This window comes from Solea solea, chromosome 11, assembly GCF_958295425.1.
Source record: "Solea solea chromosome 11, fSolSol10.1, whole genome shotgun sequence".
Classification (NCBI taxonomy): domain Eukaryota; kingdom Metazoa; phylum Chordata; class Actinopteri; order Pleuronectiformes; family Soleidae; genus Solea; species Solea solea.
In genome coordinates this window covers 1,250,651-1,266,548 of record NC_081144.1, presented here as the reverse complement: position 1 = coordinate 1,266,548, position 15,898 = coordinate 1,250,651, and positions in this window count along the sequence as shown.

Here is a 15,898-nt window from a genome sequence, read left to right as displayed (position 1 = left end):
CAGCTATCTCGGAATCCTGGGAGGTTGCTCCAAGTTTCCAAGTAGGAAATCTGGTCTTCCCCCGATCATCTGAAATCCCGAGTTCCGACTACAAATGGAACGCACCATGTCCTGTAGGACCTGTGACGTTAGCTCCATCATGTTTCTCTGGTAACTGAAAACTTCTGGCAACTTCTGTCTCTCTCTCCTCCATCACAACACAAATACACACAGCTGTTGTGTGCTCATGACTTACAGAGCGTCACATAAACACTCATTTTTATAAATTCAAAACACAACCAACACTAGTGTCTGTGTGTGTTTTGGCTTCAAATCCATTGAAATGATGAAATCAATTCTATCGTTGTCTTGTTACAGGTGCAACATGAGTGAGACGAACTGGTAATCACAGTGTTTCATTTTGAAGGTCAGTGTTTCCAGCAGCTGTGTTCCATGTAGTGTATGATATAGTAATAACAACTTCAGTCAAACAGTCTTTTTTCAACTGGAAACGGAAGTTTCTATAGCACTCACTCTCCTGCACCAAAGTCCGTACAGAAAATCAACGTTTTTAGTTTCTAAGAACGCAGGAGTGGGTGTTGCACTGCTGCCACATCTGGCAGGTGTGTGTCACTGAGATCACTTCAAATGAAGGATTTAAAAGACAGAAGTCCCAAAGTAAAGAATTTTAACTTATTGACTGAACCAGTAGCGGATCAACAGCTTCTGTTTGCCGTGATGTAAAATTGCTGATTTTCTCTATGGACGCATATTTCAGCTTCCTGTTTTAACAGACTAACAGTGAAAATAATGAACATATTCTCAACATATCGCAGACTCCTGTGGCATAGATTTGAGTGGTTCCTTGTATCTCCACTGGCAGCGACGGGAGCTGGTTCTGGAGGTCAGCTGACGTCCTAAATAGACTGAAGTATCAAATGTTTTTTGGGCACATTCCAGGACAATTGTGCCAGGATTGTGAAAGAATAGTTCAGGAAATATGAGTCATACTTTTCACACATTGGATTGGGTCACTACAGAGTCCAGACCTTAAACCCCACTGAGGATCTCTGGGATGTGCTGGATATGATTTAACACAACAGGTCCAACAAAGAAAAGAATCATTATAAAATGTTGTTAAATTGCAGAATGGTGCTGTTGGCCTGACCGGGTCCTGGCTGACGAGTGTGGTGTGAGGAGGTCAGTGAGATAAGTGGGGGCATCATCGTGCAGACAGTGGTGGGTGTGCAGGAGGACCTTTTGAAAAGTGTGAACATGCTTTGGAAAATGGTTAGGTTTGATGGTACCTGTGTCACAGAGTCTATGTTTATTATGGGATTGGTCAGTGATGCATACTGTTCACGATGTCTCTGATATAACTTATGTGGCTGTAATGTGTGTAATTATCATGGGCCTGAGATATATAACTGAATATATCTGCTAATGTTGTCTGTTGAGGGATAAAAATAATGAATAAAAACTTTAGTGACACAATTGAAACAGTGTCACAGCAAATGCATGACAAAAATATTCAATTCAATTCAATTTTATTTGTATAGTGCTGAATCACAACAAGAGAACATCATCGAGAGCAGAGGAACCCAACAGTTCACAACGAGCAAGATCTAAGCATCAGTGGAGAGAAAAGAACTCCCTGACACAACCAGACTCAAACAAAGGTAAACTGTTTAATGGAAAGTGATGGAGGAGGCAAACGCCAATGGTTCTTGTTCAGTCACACACACACACACACACACACACACACACACACACAGATGTTTGCATAGCTATTCTTCTTGGGACACTGCATTGACAACTATTATAATATATTATAACCTTAAACATAACCAGTTAAACCCTGACCTTAACCTAACCACAATTCAAATGTTTAGCCCTAAACCTAACCAGAAATGCACTGCCTCATTAGGACCAGGTTTTGGTCTCCATGAGAACTACTGATCCTGACAAGGTCAGCGTTAATACCAGGTTTTGGTCCTAAATAGGTATTAAATACAAGTACAAACATTCTCGTGCAGTTTGGGGTCAGTCAAGTGGGAAAAAGGCCCCTTAAAATGATATCAAGATATTTCATCATGGTATCATAATACCAATATGTGTGATGATATTTCACAGAATTTCAAAATAAAAGTGCTTGTGTTTGATATGGAATGATATATCGATCACAATAAAAACATATTTATGAGCAAAATTAATCTATCGATAAAAAACTGTCAGAGTTTGCACCAGAGTCAGATACGTGAAATCAAAAATGAGGCTTTATTGCTCTCTCAAAAACATAACCAAAAAAAGATGCTGAAGGCAAGAAAAAAGGTGAAAAAGCAAACCTATAACGAGAAAACGTAAACTAGATCAACTTGATTCTACACTCTAAGCATGAACAAGGTAACGATGAACATGGACAAAGGGAAATGAGTGACTTAAGAAGGGGAAAGGGAACCAGGTGCTGACAATCAGGGAATGACACCAGGTGCAAACACTCAAGGTAATCAGACAAGAGACAAAGTGCAGACCAACAGGAAACCCTAAACCCTCACCAAAATAAAACAGGAAATTACAAAAATTGTGACTCCCAAAACAAACATAACTAACAAATTTGCAAATTGGTTGGAGGGCCGTATGGGGCCCATGAACAATTTCCCCCCGGGGATTAATAAAGTATTCTGATTCTGGTTCTGATGAGCCAAAGGTTTGAGACCACTGCTCTAAGGTTTATACGTTTTTTTTCTGTACACATACAAGACGCACATAATTGTAAGACTGAGCAAAATTCAAATATACATGTTGATAGTGACATTAAATGAATTGTCACTACTCACTAAAGTCACTTATACATGAAAGAAGCTGTCACATGAAAAGTCGGAGTAAATATGGTGAATGCTAACCATTAAATTGAACAGAGACCATATTTAGACATGTGACTTTTATGACCAGCTGATGCAGTTGAATCGGTTTCCACGGAAAAAGCACTTAAGAGAGAAAAGGGTCTGAGGGATGGCCACAAAGTACGTGTGACAAAAAAAACATATCACAGTAACTCTCAAAGGTAATGAGACACTGTTTGTACTAACTTAATAAGCTGAAAACTGCACTCACGTCTTTATGTGTTATATGCACCCTAATAAAGTGTCAGTGTGAGTTCTTCTGCTGTTGTTGTAGACCATCTGCTTCAGGGATCTGTGTAATGCACTTTCAGAAATGTTCTTCTGCAAACCTTCGAGTATGGCAAGTGTTTAATTTGAGTTTCTTTTGCCTGTTTGTAGTTTATGTTTGACAAAAAAACAAAATGTTATATTCCAGGAACTGTTAAAAGCTGATCAGTGTATGGTTAGTGTAGATCTAAGCATGTATATATGAACTGCATGTATCAGTTTAGTTAAGTTGAGGGTTTTATTGTCCTTAAAGGGATACTTTGCATTTGTAGCTGGCAGTACAAGAACAATAAACATGATCAAAATATCATTAACGATGACAAAGGACAATATCGACACACTGCACGACTAAAATAGACAAATCTCCAGTACGGAACCTCTATCGCCCCCCTGTGGATTACTGAGTAATCACCAAAACAGTGTAGTCCGTATGACCCTACGGTTTGTGTCATGGGACCTGATTTTTTCTCCTCTGGCCCTACCCATAAACACACACAGTCTGTTTTCCATGACTTCATCGGACATTACATTGACCATTCCCAGGAGTAACGGGGGACTTTGATATCTGAAATCCTCTCAGGCCCACAAAATCACAATTCTTATCAACACACAAGACTATGAGCAATCATTCCAATACATATACATATATGTATATATATATATATATATATATACAAAAATTCACTGCAGATTAATAATCAGTCCACTTCTTTATTTAGAACTTTTTGAAAGGTTTAGCCTCACAACAAAGTGCTCACTCTCAAATTGCGTAACTATCCATCAACACAAATAAAGAATTCTGAATTAAAATGAACAAATGAACATTGAGTGCAGTCTATCCTGGGTTAGGGTTAAACAACATACAGCAAACAAAAGTGGTTTGTCACTTATTTTTGTGTAATGACATTTCATGACATACTACTGGCGTAACTCTAAAGTCATGCTAACCATACAACATGTCTTAACCTTAAATTTAATTATTTAACTATTAACTATGAGGACTTCTTTTTGTCCCCGTAAAGAAGACGAGTCCCTATAATGTGAGTGTGAAAACACATTTGCGTCCCCAAAACATGACACACACACACAGATATGGTCCATATCCACACACAAAGTGGGTATGGTTTTGCATTTATGTGAATGGATGTTTGTCTGTGTGTGTAAACATAGTACATGTATAATGCAGTATAAGTATAATGCACTGCTGGTTACTGTGTTACTGTGTCATTTTTTTAATGTATCTCTAACCCCGAAACAATAGCAAATCAGGTGGATAAAGCTAAAAGGAAGTGGAGAGTAAAACCTTATTATGCAACAAGGCACCAAACACAATTACAGCCATTGTGATGCAGTAATTACGACACAAACCAACACTTAAAACCTCCTCCACCTGCACATAAAACACTCCTTTACTTCACTTAATACTGTAAGTGGTATCAGCTCTAACCACAGGTACAGTAAAGTGTACAGTGAGCACCTGAAATCATAAAAGAGGGTCAGTGCTGAGTAAAGTCTGAGCACTGAGTCACCAAACAGCAGATGTCTGCTGCAGTCTGAGTCACACACACACTCAAGATGATGCGTGTGTGTGTGAGTGAGTGAGTGAGTGAGTGAGTGAGTGAGTGTGTTGGACATGCATGCGTGTGTGCATAGTTTGGTGTCTTGCATATATGCAGACTGTATGTCATGGAAAATGTACTAATATCTCCTGAAAGGTCCTCTTCTGGGAAAGTCCTCTGTGTGGTTGATACCTCTTTTTTGTTTCCTCTAAGACTTTTTAGACGAAACTAATCTTTTCAGGACCAGTAGGACCAAGTCTAGTCCTAACCCAGCCAGCTAGTCCATGAGGACCCAAAAAGGCTAAGACTGAGGGTCTAAGTGGGTTTGTCTGGTGTTTCCAGGGTGGCCCCACACGTTTGCCATGTTACTCAAACCATAAGGGAATGTACAGAATGTGCCCACTTAGTAACCACTTAGTACACAGGTATCCTGGAAAGGTTATGAAGCGGGCACAAGCTTGAAGTGGGCAAACATGGATGGAGCCACCATGGAAACCATAGACAAATCTGTTTGGATCCCACATTGTCAGCCCAGAGATAACCATTATGGGGGCCCACATGGACAAGCTGGCTGGGAATAAGGAATAATCTCATTTTTGAGGCTCTGGCCCTGTGATGGACTTCCGAACTGTCCAAGGTGTACCCGCCTGTCGCCCTATGTCAGCTGAGATTGGCACAGCAACCCCCGCGACCCTTGCAGCAACTTGATGCGCCCAGCTCACAGACATGCTTGAAAACAACCTGATGAAGTTTAAAATGAGAATGGGAAACAAAATGTGATTATGTGACTTTGAACATGACATGGTTGTTGGTCGAAGTCAGGGTTTCCCAATACTGGAGACCCAGTGCCCTGCATGTTTTAGGTGTTTTGGAGGTGTATTGGAGCAGGGAGACATATCAAACATGCAGGGCACTGGGTCCCTGAGAAACCCCGGTCTAAATGTTTCAGAAACTCCTGATGTACTGGGATTTTAACACACGACCATATCTGGCGTTTACACAGAATGGTCGTGAAAGAGAGAAAACATCCAGGCAAAAATGTTGTTGACGCCAGAGGTCTGAGGTCTGAGGACAATGACCAGTCTGGTTAATTACAACCAGAATACAAGGGTATTTCAAAAAGTTCTCAGCCTCACCCAGAAAACAAGGGGCTTCACTACCATTCTGGAGCATTACTGTGTACTATACAGACACAGACATCAAGTTTCATAGACACTCAAATATTTCATCCTATAAAAATCAGCAGGCGAGAAGGAAACCAAAACATGGTCAAGAGGGTGGCAGAGACAGAAGAACTCTCACTCGACGTGACACCGTCTGAATTCTATCTGTTTTCCATATTTAAATCGCACTCACATATGTCGCAAAGTCTTCTGTTACCAAGGCTTTGGAAACCGGTGAAGAAGTCTCTGGAGTCAGAGATGATTTAGGTTTGAAGAATTTATAGAAGGCAGCTCAGTTCTAAGGAGAACCGGGGTATCATCAGGCACGAGCAGCCAGACGTCACCACAGATTCGGACAAGCAGTTTGATACATATAGTCATCTGTCAATGGACTTAAAACTCTCTGGAATGATCTGCTCCAGGCTCCAACACTATCTAAGATCGGACAGTGGCTTCTTCTGATTTCTGTGGAGGTTTCTCCAACGCATAATCTCCCTTCAATGAGAGTTTAGGTGCAACAGTCCACATAGTTTTGTTTTTAAAAATATCTCCATCTACACAATGAGCCAAACAGCGACAGAAGTCATGCAAAAAATTCTAGTTCCATTCTTCTGGAGGGATGACTCCAGAAGACAAATTGATCCCACCATCCAGAGGTTGGTCCCGATCTGGACCAAAACCGGCACCGGTGTTGGGCGATTGTGTGTCTGCATCAAGGACGTTGGAGTGAGTTTATCATGACTGTGTGTAGTTGTAAGAAGACAGATCGTGTGTGTACGCATACAGAAACACTACTTTGGCGGCATTCATTGCAAACACAGGTCACACACGTGACGTAGAACAGGGCATTTGTGAACCCGGACAAACATAAAAGTGTTTACATGACGAAAAAGCTCTGTTTTAATGATACTCGGCTATGTGTGGACAAAGTGTGACTAACCCTTTACTTTAGTTAAAGCGAAGCTCAAACACCGGCGAGTGCTTTGACGTTAAAGGAGACTATGTTGATGAAATAAAGCATGAACAATATTTCTCCTGCATGTGATATTTTCTGAGTGAGACTGTGAAATTCTGGAAGAACCCATGTAGGCAGAATATCATCCTTGACAGGTCAAACCTTGAAGACCAAATGGACCACTTAATCAGGTGACCTCTGTACCTAATAAACCCCTTCTTCTTGCATTGTTGTGTTGGATCATGTATTGTTTGTTTTATTTTGAAAGGCATCATTATCTCCACCCCCTTTTGATGAACACAATTCTCTCACACCTGCTTCACAATCAAGAAGATGATTTCAACAAGTAAGATTTGATAAGAGTGCTTCAGGAACAAGTTACAGAGCCAAGCAAGAACCTGCGTGGAGGGGGTTAAAGAATCACAATAGACACGGTAGTTGGAGGCCTTTTGTCAAAGTAAATAAAACGTCTCTGACTGTGTAAACCTGGTGGTGATTCCTGTGCAGGCCTAAGTGGCAGACCCCACCCGTGCACTCTGTGCAGATTAAACAAACACTTTGAAATGGCTCTGGTTTGGACAGTGACGTGACGAGTGGAGATGGATGGACTGCCTCTGGTGAAATCCAGCTACACTCTCCTCTCCAGCCATATTAAGGAAATCTGGTGCAAGAACAGGACTGAGAGAGAGAACCTAGACCTCGTCCCAGTTCTTCAGTTCCTGTTGGGTAATAAGTACATGGCTGTTTTCTTGTTTAGTACGTGCACATCATTAGAAAGATAAGTATGTGTGAAGAGCCAGTGTATTAGCAAGTGTCTGTCTGTCTGTCTGTCTGTCTGTGTGTCTGTCTGTAAATACTGAAATTAGACAACACATCAGTGTCAGAGCATCAGTGCAACACATATACAGACTTTAAAAGGATAAAAGGAGACCTGAGCGAGAGACAAAGAGAGAGAGCTGAATGAATCAGACGAGAGGAATCTATCGCCAGTAGCTACTGGGCCATAACACACACACACACACACACACACGCACACACGCACACGCACGCACACACAGACACACGCACGCACGCACACACACACACACACAGACACACACACAGACACAGAGAGAGAGAGAGAGCGTTGATTACCTTACATTCATTTCCTGGAGATTAAATCTGTCTGTGTAACCTTAAATATAACCAGCACCAACCTGAACCTAATAATAACCCTAACACAAAAAAAGCTAAACCCAAATTGAATCTAACTTTATACCTTCACACGCACACACACACACACACACAATCAAGCAATACTGTCTCTTGTCATAAACTCTTCTCCTATGTTGTTATTGATTGTAATTCTTGAACATGGCTCCTCTTCCTCTTCTTGTATATTTCAGATGAATCTTCGAGGTTTATGTCTTTCATTTAAACAAATATAAAAACAATAAAAAAAATAGTTTAAGAGTTTAACAATGAATTAAGTGATCGATCTGTAACTTGTCATAAATCTGACATCAGTTGTTATAGTACATATTTATTTAGTTATCGTTAGATGTTATTCATTCATTCATTTTCTACCACTTTGTCATAAGCCATTTACTGTACCTAAGTCAGTCAGTCATCATCTACCGCTTTATCCTCTGACAGAGGGTCGCGGGGGGTGCTGTGCCAATCTCAGCTACATCGGGCGATAGGCGGGGTACACCCTGGACAGTTCGCCAGTCCATCGCAGGGCCACACACAGATAGAGACAAACAACCATTCACTCTCACACTCACTCCTATGGTCAATTTAGAGTGTTCAATTTACCGATCCCCACATTGCATGTTTTTGGACTGTGGGAGGAAGCCGGAGTACCCGGAGAGAACCCACGCACACACGGGGAGAACATGCAAACTCCATGCAGAAAGGCCCTTGTCTTTTCGCTGCAAGGCGAGAGTGCTAACCACTACACCACCGTGTGGCCCTACTGTACCTAAGTATCAAGAATAATTTTCTGATATAAAATGTACTCAGTGGTAGGGTGAGTTGCCCTTCGACTGGAAGGTTGTGGGTTTAATTCCTGGCTCTGCTAGTCCATGTGTCCTTGAGCAAGACACTTAACTGGTTCATGTTGAAGCATGTGAACGTGTGAATGGCAAAACTGTAGTTCAAAGCAGGTCAAGACTCGAAAAGCGCGATATAAATACAGCAATAACAAAGTATTTGTGCGTGGTTACATTACAACAATGCTTCATTGTCACTAAAGATAAGATAAGGACTGAACAGTGAGGTCAGAGCAGCTCTAAGGAGGGCTGGCTGCTGAATCCCCCCTCTGAAGTCTTGTTTCTATACTTTAATACTTCTATAAGCCTCTGTCCTCTGCTCCAGCACCATCTGTTCATACAGGTTGGGGACATTTAACAAGCAGCGAGTGCACGAGTACACGAGAGTACATTTAAACACTCCGACGCCCGTCTCCATCCACAAACACAGCCTTTTAAGGTAAGCTCTCCCGTCCCTTTCTCTCTGCCTCTCTCTAACTTCACTTTGTTTCTGTGCACTCCTCACCCTACCCTCCCCACCCTCCCCACCCCCAGGCCTCCACCACCCGCTTGTTGTGGGGTTTTTTTTCTGCTTCTCTTGCCCTTTTCACCAGATAGGCACTGATGGATTCCCCCGGGACCCCGCGTGTGCCTCTCTTGGGGTTTTCTAGTCCCCTGAACTCATCTAAACAGAATTTTCCTGAGAAGAGCAGGCAGTGAACGTTCCGAGCTGAGGGAAAAGGGCAGCGCAAACAAACAGAGGCTTGCAGTGATGTGGAGAGAGATACCAGTGTTTTTGTCTGGAGTCAGAGGGTTGTTGAGGTTCTGTTGAGGCCACATGAAGATGAAGATGAAGATGAAGATGAAGATGAACCCCCGACTGTTTGTAGTTTGGTGGCTTCTGCATTTGTGAGTGTGTGGATTGAAAGTTGGACTCCAGTACTTTTGTCCATATATGGGGGGGAGGAATGTGGAGAGAGAGAGAGAGACAGAGAGAGAGACAGGGAGAGAGAGAGCAGCTATGAATGACTGATCTCCCTTTCACTCTCCCCTCTCCTCCTCCTCCTCCCCCTCTGCCTCCTCTTTCCTCTCTCGCACTAAATCATCCAGATTTGTGTTGTTGCTTTCATGTGTGCACATGAAATGTACATGACTGCAAATGTTTATGGAGACTGTATGTACCCAAATACACACACACACACACTGGTTTCCATGACTTCAGAGGACATTGCATTGACCTACATTAATCCCTAACTACTACTGGCCGAATCCTAACCCTGACCTCATTCTAACTTTAAAACATGTCTTCGCCTTAAAATGTAAAGTAATTTACATTAACCATCACAACTAAATGTCTTACCCTAATCCTAAAAAGTCTTAACCCTCAAAACAGAGCACAGGACATGAGGACGAGCCCAAATTTCCTCACTTTCCCAATATGTCCTCACCTGGTTAATCTGGAAAAGTTTTGAACCTGTGGGAACCTAAAACCATTAGAGCCTTGTAGAACATGTAAGAACTTTTAGAACTTCCTCAAACCATTAGAGCATACTCGATCCTTTAGAATCGTTTACAATGTTGAACCTTTAGATTCCATTTGAACCTGAAACTGTAAAACCAGCTGGAACCTGTACTGTTTGTAGTTGTTTTGGTCCTCACAAGGATACCATACCAGAACACACACACACACACACACTGGGTCAAACTTCTATAAACACACACAGTGGTAATGTTTCAGAGGCTGCGTGACCCCTAATGACATCATCATGACCCCAGTGCCTCTCTGACCGTGAGTTATGTGTGTGTGTGTGTGTGTGTGTGAGAGAGAGTCTTCCTGCACATCCAGGTGACACTGTGTGAATTATGAGCATTACATCACCAGAGCTGAAACAACACAGGTACCGCACACACGCACACACACATACACTGATTAGCACATCACACCTGTGAGACACAGCTCTGTGTGTGTGCGTGTGTGTGTGTGTGTGTGTCTGGAATCCCTTTGTCTCTCTGTCAGTCATCGTTCTGGCAACACTGCGTGGACACCTGATGAAATATAAGGTGAACACATGATGAAATATAAGGTGAACACATGATGAAAGATGAGGTGAACACATGATGAAATATGAGGTGAACACATGATGAAATATGAGGTGGCAGTCATCCTCGTCACCTGCGTCTGTGCTGAATCCACTGGAAACAGATGTGAAAGGAAACAAATGATGATGTCACCGGACATGGAGGGTATCTGAAAATGATGCATTCCTCGTGTGTGACTGTGTGTGTGTGTGTGTTCTTGTCTTTGTTGCCTCTTTAGGACCTTTTCTTGGCATAAACACTGGAGTCTGCAGGACCATTAGTTAGTTCTCATGGAGACCAACACCTGGTCCTAATGAGGCAGAACTTCATTTTTTAGGAACTAGGGTTTAGGGCATTATTTGTTGCTTTGTGAGGACCAAAAAACAACATATATAAACCATATGAAGTGAGGACATTTTGGCTGCTTTTGGGGGTTAAGACATGGTTTTTCATTCAGTTGTGATGGCATAGCTCAAAACTGTGATAAGTGTTTTTATTTATGAATAGATTCATTTTGCATCATACACATGCACATATATATATACACATATTGTGAACTATAAGTTAAAAAAAACACATGTAAAAAAAATTAAATCAAATATCATAAATATTATTATTTCGATGTCTTTTTTTCAAAAACGTGGACTTTTTCCTCACTTGAGGCTTAGAGTTAGAGTAATTACTGTTTACACAGTCATATTATGGGGACTTGTCTTTTTTTATGGGAAAGGTAAGATTATGTTTTTATTGTACGGTCCTCTGACGTCATGGAAACCAGACTGTGTGTGTGTATATATATGTATCATTAAGGTAACAAAGGTATTTTTTCTTGCAGTTGTGAATTCATGACTTTTCTGACCGATGGTTGGACGTTGAACAAGCATTAAAGGGTAACATATGAAACCGGACAGACAGAGTCACAAATATAAAGGTTCATGTGATTAATGTGGGAGGAGCCAAAGCTGAACAACAGTCTATGGATTGAGTTGTAAAATAAGTTTGAAAAGTAAACCTATGTCACCAAATAACCATTGACTCCATGTATAGTGTTTATGAAGAAGAATTTGATGCTGCTTTTTTTAGTATGTCAACACTCAGTTAAACCTGGGCTGACAGAACAAGTGATGACATGTGGAAAACCAGAATACAAAACTTTTTTTGTTTTAACTTAAATTTAAAATGTTAAAAGAGTAAAGCGTGAGTTAAGGACTTAATTTGATGGAGAAATCTGCTGATTAACAGTGTAACAGTGTTAACAGTGTTCTTCTGGAACAAAAAGTGTATTGACAGAAAAGAAAAGATGCCTGGACGCAAAGATTGAACAGGTTCAGGTTTTGACGGGTGATGACAGGTTAACAGACTCTAAAGTCTTAGCAGGTTCTAAAGGTTCTAACAGGAAAAGGTTTTAATGGGTTATTGTAATAGGTTAAAAAGTTTCTCACATGATCTCAAGACTTCTAGAAGTTCTCACAAGTACAGGTGTCATTGGTTTCTAACAGGTTCAGGTTTTAACAGTTTGTAACAGGTTAACAGACTCTGAAGTCCTAACAGGTTCTAAAGGTTCTCACAGGAAAAGGTTTAATGGGTAGAAGACCTTGATGCTACTTTTTTAGTACGCATAATAAACTCTAAATGAAAATGATGCAGTTAAAGCAGGGAATAGAAGAATAAAAACCGTCAACTCAAATTAAAAAGTTAAGAATAAAGCACGAGTTGAGGGTTTAATTTGCTGATTAATTCTTCTGGAACAAAAGTTTATGGACAGAAAAGCAATTATCTTTATTGAATTCGATTGGTCGTGAAAACATGTCATTTATTAGATTAAAGATTAAAACTGTAGTTGGGCTGTTTCCTGTGAAGCCCTACAATGTAACCCTCTCTCTCCCTGTGTCTCACACACACACACACACACACACACACTCACACACAGTCAGACTGAGCACAGGGCTGCTGCTCCCACGTGAACTGCATGACATCATATGATCTCATTATTGAAGCAGTTGAGTCTGAGACACAGACCTGCAGAGACACGACCTGCACACACAGAGAGACAGTGAGACCCAGCTCTCACAGCAGGCTCCTGCACTGGCACGCTGAATGATTCATGTACACGACAGAACCACATGTAGAACACACATGTTTGTATGTCCCTGCCATGGACTCAATTCCATATACAGTAGTTTACCTTTTGGGTTTTTAATATGTTTGCTGTTTGTTCCTTTTCTTACCAGTAAAACAAAGTGGAAAAGTGGTCGTGGGCGTGTCAACACACTTCAGGAGACATGATCAGTAATGCTGCTGTGGAACTCAGAACTGGGAGTGACGTTCTCAAAGTTCTAACAGGAAAAGGCTTTAACTGGTTATTTTACTAGCTTCAAAAGTTTGTCACATGTTCTAAAGAGTTCAAGAATGTCTAAAGGTTCTCACAAGTACAGGTGTCATTGGATTCTAAAGGTTCTACTAGATTTAACAGTTTATAACACGTTCTAAAAGTTCAAACAAGAAAAGGTGATAATTGTTTTTTATTTTACATGGTTCAAACAGTTCTCACATGTTCAGAAGAGTTCTAAAAGTTCTCCCAAGTACAGGTGTCATTTGTATGGGTTCTAAAGGTTCTATTAGGTTCTACAGGAGCTAACAGGCTCATGTTTTAACAATTTATAACAGGTTCTAAAAGTTCTAACAGGAAAAAGTTTTAATGGGTTAAGTTCAAAGGTTTCTGACATGTTCTAAAAGGTTCTAGAAGTACTCAGTACATGGATTCTAAAGGTTCTAGTTGTGAAGTCCTGACAAGCTCTAAAGTCTCTCATGTATGTCTGCAGACTCCCAAAGGTTCCTGCAGATCCTAGCTGGTTCTACAGTTCCTAACATGTTCTTAAAGTCCACATTTTAAAGTATTCTAATGATCAGAGTATGCTCTAAAGTGTGGGTGGGTTCTAAAGGTTCTCCCATGTTCTAAAATGTTCTAAAGACACATGTTTTTGGTGGATCTACAGCTTTATATAGTTTACAGAATAAACAGGTTGTCCTCATGGTTCTAGAACTTTTTAATGGGCACTGACGTTTCATCAAGGTTCTACAGGTTCTTATAGGCTCCAAAGCTTCTAATTGGTTGGGTTCTAATGACCTGAGGATGAGACGTTTTATGAGAAAGCACGGTATATCTGATGGTGTGGTGGTTTGCATTGTCACCTCACATCCAGAAGGTCCCGCGTTCAGATCCCATTTCTGACCGAGGTCTCTCTCTGTGGAGTTTTTCATGTTCTTCTTCTGTGGGTTTTCTTCGAGTGCATGATCTTTTCTCCCAAACTCCAAAGATGTGCAGATTGGTGTGAGAGTTCATCTGCAAATGATGCCAAGGAGAAATGAATGAATGAATGAATGAACGAATGAATGAATGAATGAATGAATCGCCTGTTTATGTTTTCCTTGACTATGGTCTCCAAGGCAACTCTTTATTTTATAACTTCCTGAGCAATAATATGGGCCATTCAGTAAAAATAACCTTGTGTTCTGACACATAAGCTCTGAGAGCTTTGAGAGATGATCCTTCAGAGACTGTAACAGAATAACACACACACACACACACACACACACACACACACACACTGTGCTCTGGTCCTATCAGAGGTGTTTGTTTGGTAACTAGTGGACTGTTTATAAGGCAGAAATGTAAACAGGGAACAAACCCTTCCAGAGCCAGTTGCACAATTCTATACAGAGTGCACTTAATGTTATGTGAATCTACAGTCTGCTATGCACTAACATTATGGTGTGTTTAAAATATTAGTATATACAGTACATACCTAATGTTTTACGTTAACTTATATGGTTGCATGCATAACCTGCTGTGAGAGGAATGGTTTGAGTTGTATTGTATAATACATTATGAATAGCACATGTTTGCACTCGTTTAAGATTGATTTTTGCACAGCTCAGTGACTGACAGCTTTCTTGATATGTCGTATGTTATAACCACACCCAATTACAATTCAATTTTTTTTAAACTGAACTAGTTTCTCAGCAGATTTTGGTCTCTATGAGGACTACTGGTCCTGACAAGGTCAGTGTTTATACCAGGAAAGGTCCTAAAGAGGTGATAAATACAAGAACACACACACATGCTGCCTGTACACACACTCACTCACTCATGCTTCCGTTTTCAGGGTAACACACACAGGGTGTTAGCGACCACACCCTCACACATCAGTCACACTGGTCAGAGGGTGATTTGTGTGTGTGTGTGTGTGTGTGTTCTTGTATTTATATCTTTGTGAGGTCTAAAAAGAAAACATACAAACCTATTATTGTGAGGACATTATGACCATTTTGACAACTTTTTCCAGGTTAAAATTGGGTTTAGGTTAGGGTAAGGGTAAAGGTTAATGTTAGGTAATTAGTTGCGAAGGTGTCCTCAGTAAGATATAAAGACAAGTGTGTGTGTGTGAGAGGGTGTGAGGGTGTGAGGGTGTGGTTGGCAGCATCACTGATCAATTTATTTCTGTACTAAGGTTGAACAACGGGTGACAAAGTAAACCTCACACACAACATTGTTGACTTAATAGAGAATCATAATCATAATCAACAATCTTATCTTTTCCCACTGTGAAAATCTGGCAAAGCAGAAGTAAACATACCACTATTACTGCAGTGACATTTTCCTAAAAATGTACTATTTTATTATACATTAACCTGTCCTAATCTAACACATTTGTGTTTGTCTTGTTTGTTTTGTAATGTCTGGAAGACGGACTGAATGCATTACACACAAAAAATGTGTTACATTAAGTGTATGAATGCTCATGTTACATCATGTACTATTTAATGTACGGTATTTATACTAATTTAAAAGTCCATGTGTGTAAGAATTAGTGACAGACTGAAAATCATGTGCTTTTGCTTTGTTTGTCTTGTCAGTTTCGCTGCACGTTCTCACAGTTTTTTTTGTCAAATTGAATGGCTGCAGAATCATGACACTGCC